This window comes from Notamacropus eugenii, chromosome 5 (genome assembly GCF_028372415.1).
Source record: "Notamacropus eugenii isolate mMacEug1 chromosome 5, mMacEug1.pri_v2, whole genome shotgun sequence".
In the NCBI taxonomy this organism is placed as follows: domain Eukaryota; kingdom Metazoa; phylum Chordata; class Mammalia; order Diprotodontia; family Macropodidae; genus Notamacropus; species Notamacropus eugenii.
Window position 1 is genome coordinate 89,829,694 of NC_092876.1, and position 6,905 is coordinate 89,836,598.

Below are 6,905 nucleotides of genomic sequence, written 5' to 3' on the forward strand. Positions count from 1 at the left end.
AGAGGGCAAAATAAGTATTCAGAGAATCCACCAATCACCACCTGAAAGAGATCCAAAAAGAGAAACTCCTAGGAACATTGTAGCCAAATTCCAGAGTTCCCAGGTCAAGGAGAAAATATTGCAAGCAACTAGAAAGAAACAATTCAAGTATTGTGGAAACACAATCAGGATAACACAAGATCTAGCAGCTTCTACATTAAGGGATTGAAGGGCATGGAATATGATATCCCCGAAGTCAAAGGAACTAGGACTAAAACCAAGAATCACCTACCCAGCAAAATTGAGTATAACACTTCAGGGGAAAAAATGGTCTTTCAATGAAATCAAGGACTTCCAAGCATTCTTGATGAAAAGACCAGAGCTGAAAAGAAAATGTGACTTTCAAACACAAGAATGAAGAGAAGCATGAAAAGGTAAGTAGCAAAGAGAAGTCATAAGGGACTTTACTAAAGTTGAACTGTTTACATTCCTACATGGAAAGACAATATTTGCAACTCTTGAAACTTTTCAGTATCTGGGTAGTTGGTGGGATTACACACACACACACACACACACACACACACACACACACACGCACAGACCATAGAGTGAATTGAATAGAATGGGATCATATCTTTAAAAAATGAAATTAAGGGGTGAGAGAGAAATATATTGGGAGGAGAAAGGGAGAATTGGAATGGGGTAAAGTATCTCTCATAAAAGAGGCAAGCAAAAGACTCTTTAGTGGAGGGAAAAAGAGGGGAGGTGAGAGAAAAACATGAAGTTTACTCTCATCACATTTGACTAAAGGAAGGAATAAAATGCCCACTCATTTTGGTATGAAAACTTATCTTACAATACAGGAAAGTGGGGGAGAAGGATGGGGGGGATGATGAAAGGGAGGGCAATGGGAGGAGGGAGCAATCTGAAGTCAGCACTCTTGGGGAGGGACAGGATCAAAAGAGAGAATAGAAGCAATGGGGGGCAGGACAGGATGGAGTGAAATATAGTTAGTCTTACACAATATGACTATTATGGAAGTCATTTGCAAAACTACACAGATATGGCCTATATTGAATTGCTTGCCTTCTCAAAGGGAATGGGTAGGGAGGGAGGGATGAAAAGAAGTTGCAACTCAAAGTTGTAGGAACAACTGTCGAGTACTGTTCTTGCCACTGGGAAATAAGAAATACAGGTAATGGAGTATAGAAAGTTAACTTGCCCTACAGGACAAAAGAGAAGATGGGGACAAGGGAAGGGAGGGATGATAGAAGAGAGGGCAGATTGGTGACAGGGGCAATCAGAATGTTTGGTGTTTTGGGGTAGGGGCAGGGGACAAATAGGGAGAAAATTTGGAACCCGAAATTTTGTGAAAATGAATGTTAAAAGTTAAATATATAAATTAAAAAAACATATGTATATATATATATATAAAACAAATACAAGTCTCAACAGAGGCATAAAAAAGTTAATAGGGGAAAAATAGTTATTCAATGTGGATAAAATGTTTACATCCCTATAAGGGAAGATGATATTTATTGATCTTGAGAATTGTATCTTTATTATGGCATATAAAAGGAATATACATAGATAGAGGGAGTGAGTATAAATTAAATTATGTGAAGATAAAAAATGTTTAAAGGTACTAAGGGATTGTAACAGCAGATGTGAAAAGCCAGAGGCAGAAGAAGGTAAATTACATCACAGGAAGAGGCCAAAAATATTTTACAGTGGAGAGAAAGGGTGGGGGGAGATGAGCGTTGTTAGAGATTTACTCTCATCTGATTTGGTTCAAGAAGGGAACAAAATCAGTTAAGTACAGAAATCTAACTAGCTTTACTGACAGTTGGAAGGCAAAGGGAAAAGAAAAGGGAGGAGAGGCTAAAAGGCAGCGAAGATATAGAATGGGAAAAGGGTAGTAAAAGGGAGGGGGGCTGAAAGAAGGGAGTGAAGACTGAGGGAGGCGGTGGTCAAAAATTAAAAGTCTGTTGTAGAGGGGAAGGTGAAGGGAGAACTAAAAGCGTAAATGGGGGAGAAGAGGATGGAGGGAAAGACACAGGTACTAATCATAACTGTGAATGTGAATAGGATGAACTCTCCCATAAGATGGAGAGGAATTATAGATTAAAAACCATTGTTTACAAGAAACACAATTAAAACAGAGTACACACAAAGGGCAAAGGTAAAAGGTTGGAGCAGAATGTATTATGCTTCAGCTGATGTAAAAAAGCAGGCATAGCAATCCTTATCTCAGATAAATCAAAAGCAGAAATAGATCTAATCATAAGAAATAAGGAAGGAAACAATATCCTACTAAAAGTCACCATAGACAATGAACCAATGTCATTACTAAACATATGCTCCAAGTGATACAGCATCCAAATTCTTAGAAGAGAAGTTAAGGGAGTTACAGAAAGAAATAGACAGCCAAACTATACTAGTGGGGGACCTCAACCTCCCCCTCCTTGAACTTGATAAATCTAACCTCAAATAAACAAAAAAAGAAGTTAAGGAGGTGAATAAAACTCTGGACAAGGTAAATATGATAGATCTCTGGAGAAAATTGAATGGAAATAGAGAAAAATATACCTTTTTCTCTGTGGGACATGGCACATATACAAAAATTGACCATGTACTAGACCAAAAAAACCTCACATTCCAGAGAAGAAAGGAAGAGATAGTTAATACATCTTTCTCAGATCATAATGCAATAAAAGTTACATGTAATCAAAGTCCATAGAAAGATAAACCAAGAATGAATTGGAAACTAAATAATCTGATCCTAAGAATGAGTGGGTTGAACAACAAATCTTTGTGGTGGCCAAAAACTGGAAATTAAGGGGAGACCTATCAATTGGAGACTGACTGAACAAGTTGTGGTATATGAATGTAATGGAATACTGTTGTGCTATAAGAAATGATCAACAGAAGGACTTCAGAGAGGCCCAGAAGGACTTGCATGAACTTATGCTGAGTGAAAGGAGAAGAACCTGGAGAACTTTGTACACAGCAGTAACCACATTGTGCAAGGAATTTTTCTGGTAGATTCAATCCTTCACAGCAATGCAAGGACCTAAAAACTTCCCAATGGACTCTTGAGGCAAAATGCCTTCCACATCCAGAGAAAGAACTATGGAATTGGATCGCAGAAAGAAGCAGACCATTTTCTCTTGTGTTATGTTTTGTTTTGCTTCATTTTATGGTTTCTCCCATTCATTTTATTTCTTCTATGCAATGTGACTGAAGTGAAAATGTACTTAATAGGTACATGTGTTTAGAACCTCTATGAGACTGCATGTCATCTTGGGGTGGGAGTGTGGAGGAAGGGGAAGGAGGGAGAGGGAAGGGAAAAAATGTAAGATATGTGGAAGTGATTATAGAAAGCTGAAAACAAATAAAATAATTTAAAATTTGAAAAAGAAAGTTTCTCACATCATTAGGTGTATAAATGGAGAAAGGTTAGTTATGTGACAGCACAGTAAAATTCAATTCCAAACTCCTTTATTTAGCACCCACTCTATTGCAGGTGTGGTCCTGATGTCTAAGAATAAGTATTGAAATAATTCCTGATCACAAGAAGGTTAAAGTTCTCTGGGTATACACAAAATATGCACAGAAAAAAAAGAATGCAAAGGAATTTGATGAAAATCAGAGCATTAAGAAGAAAAGTGATCAGGGAAATATTAAGAGACAAGTGCCACTTGATCTGAGTCTCTGAAGAAGAAGAAAAGAAAAAGAAAAATCAGAAGAAGAAGAAAAAAAGATGAAAAAAGGAGAAGAAGGAGAAGGAGAAGAAGGAGAAGGAGAAGAGGAGGAAGAGAAGGAGAAGAAGAGAGAGAAAGAGAGAGAGTGGGAAAGAGAAAGAGTTCAGTGCATTCTAGGGAATAGGTTTGCAAGTATGGAAAGGGGTGGTTGAGAGAAAGAATGATCAGAGAGCATTTCAATTTGGATAGCATTTGAGAATCCATGAGAGCGGGCTTCATGAGAATAAAGTGCTTTCTTGCCAGGAATTTTCCCCATGAGAACAAAATGCTGTCTGCACTTCTGCATTTGACTTTTAGAACCCAATTTCAGAATTAAGAGTTTTACACTGATCTCACTTAATCTCCTTTTATGAGATGAGACCATCATTCTAACTTAATGAGAACTTTTTGCATACCAAACCTTTCATTCATCATGTTAGTTACTACTCCTCCTTTTTCTTATCTGAAAATCTGAGAACTTACAACTTAATTCAACAGATAAAAGTAGAATGGACAGTATGAATGACATGTACTATGACACCACAATAAAGACTATCTCTAGATTAACATAAATTTAATTGCTTTTAGATAAATTAGTTCTTTTCACATGAAGTCAATTAATAGAGCCTCCTACTGACAGGAGTGCTAAGAATCTTATCAGAATTACTGTTTCTGATCAATTTTATAGTTTCATGGCACTAGACTGACTATGCTTGGTCAAAGCTAAAGCTTCAGACAATGTCATATTGCAGTAATGGATATTGGATTTTAACCACATGATTTTTTTTCATAACCTGAATCCTTGATAATCACAAAACTACCAAGAATCTTGGCTTGTAAGAAATCAGTTAGATTGATAGAATGAAAATGACATTTTTGAAATCTCATTGCAAAAAAGTTCTATGTAACAAATTGAAGTAATACATGAATGCTTTAAAATTCTCTTTATTGTAGTCTAGACAAGAAGTTTCAAACAAATGTTCTGTGGGCTAGATTTGACCTTCCTGAGGGCACTTTGAACCAGATCAAAATGTAATTGGGAAAAATTTAACAAAATAAATATTTCTTTAATTTGTAATATATATAAATATACATGTGTGTGGTATTCTAAGTCCATAGATGGTGTTCAGGTATCCTTATATATAGTTTGGCGATCCCCATTCCTATTTGAGTTTGACTATTGGTCTAGATAATCTCAGATCAATGTCTTCTGTATTGCTGAAGAGTAACTGTGGTAAAAAAGCATAGAGGAGGTATGTGTGTGGAGGGAACAATATGTGTGTATGATGGAAGAAGAGAATAATTAAAAGAATGTGAAATGGTGATAAAACTGACTGTTTCAATTGTTTCCCGAAGTTTCAGTTACATTATGAACAAGCAGTTCTCAATCCCTGTGTTTTGAATGAAAAGAGAAAGAATCCTAATCCTGAGGGTTAAGAAGTGTTGGGATTAAGGATCTTCAGCACTCGCTCTCGGATCTGCTTTGTCCGGACCCCATAGATGGCAGGGTTGAGGGCAGGTGGGACAACCACATATAGATTGGATATAAACAGGAATGTTGCAGCCAAACCAGTGAGTCATAAAAGAAAAGAGGGCTGGAGTGTAGAAGGTCAGCATGACACATACATGGGAGCCACAGGTGCTCAGGGCTTTGATTCTGGCATCATGAGAAGGGAGGGGGAAAACAGCCCTTAGGATTTGGATATAGGAAAAACCAATCACAGTAAGGTCTAAATAGCCTACAGAGAAAGCCAGAAGACCATAGATAATGTTGATCTTAATACTTGCACATGCCAGACGAGCTAGGCCCATGTGCTCACAATAGGTGTGTGGAATAATTCGAGCACCACAGAATGGAAGCCTCAGAATAAGAAATATGAATGGTGTTGCAAAAACTAAAGATCTCCCTATAATCATTATTCCCAAATTGGCCGCCACTTTGTTGGTGAGGATCATGGTGTACCTTAGAGGATTGCAGGTGGCCACAAAGCGGTCAATGGCCATGACTGTGAGCACCATAGATTCTAGGCCAGTGCACATGTGTATGGCATACATCTGGGTGATGCAGGCACCAAATATGATCACCCTCAAGTTGAACCAGATAATACCCAGCATCTTGGGAATAGTGGCAGTGGATAGGCCTAGGTCAATGGAAGCCAGCATAGCCAGGAAGTAGAACATGGGCTGGTGGAGGCTCCTCTCAGTATGTATTACAAACAGGACAGTCACATTTCCTACAAGAGCAATCAAATACACAGCACAAAAGGGAAAGCCAATCCAGATGTGAATATCTTCCAGCCCTGGAATCCCCAGCAGTAGGAAGGAAGAAGGATGGAACTGAGTATTGTTAGAGGTTCCCATTCCACAGTTCCTTGTTGGTTGCTGGAGGACTTTCTCTCCTTGTAATGGTCTCCTGACCCACCTACACCATTCTGAATCTTTTCTGAAGATTCACAAATCCTATTCTCTCCTTCCATAACCCAGAGCAAGAAACCTGGGGAGGGAAAGTTAAATGGAGTTAAACACATTCTGAAAGACAGAATCAATGTTTTCCACAGCATCCTAACAATCTTCATTCCAGTCTTGGTAAAATCACATGAAAGTACAGACCATCTATGTATCATGTTATCTAATTAACTTGAAGACTAGTACCTTAATCTTTATGAGTTTGGATATTAGGACTCCATATTCCATTCATGTCTGTATGTATATGTGTTTGGGGGAAGTGGTCTGTATCCCACACATGTGTGTGTGTGAAAGAAGCTGGTCAGTAAATGTTTCTTCCAAATGATTGCTGTTTCTTCATAAAAAAGGCTTAAGGAGACTAAGATATTGCTGAAGCATGTAATAAAGGAATAAAATATCTGAGATATGTTCCATGGTCAGTGGAACGTAAGGGATATGGATTGTATATTTTTACTTCATTTTTTTCATTTTCAATTCTAAATTCTCTCTTTCTTAGTCCCTCCCTAACCCATTTAGAAGACAAGAAATATAGTCCTTATACATGTTAAGTCTCGTAAAATGTATTTCCATATTATCCATGTTATAGGAGAGAAGATGAAGCAAAATAAGGGTGAAAAAAATGCTTTAATTTTTACTCAGAGTTTATCAATTCCCTCTCTGCAGATAACATTTTCCATGAGTCCTTTGGAATTGACTTGGATCATTGTATTGCTCCGA

General features: G+C 37.7%; 1 pseudogene; it reads right to left on the minus strand.

Moving 5' to 3' along the window:
• Positions 1–5,155: 5,155 nt before the first annotated feature.
• Positions 5,156–6,083, minus strand: LOC140507539 (olfactory receptor 52E5-like; annotated as a pseudogene).
• Positions 6,084–6,905: the final 822 nt, after the last annotated feature.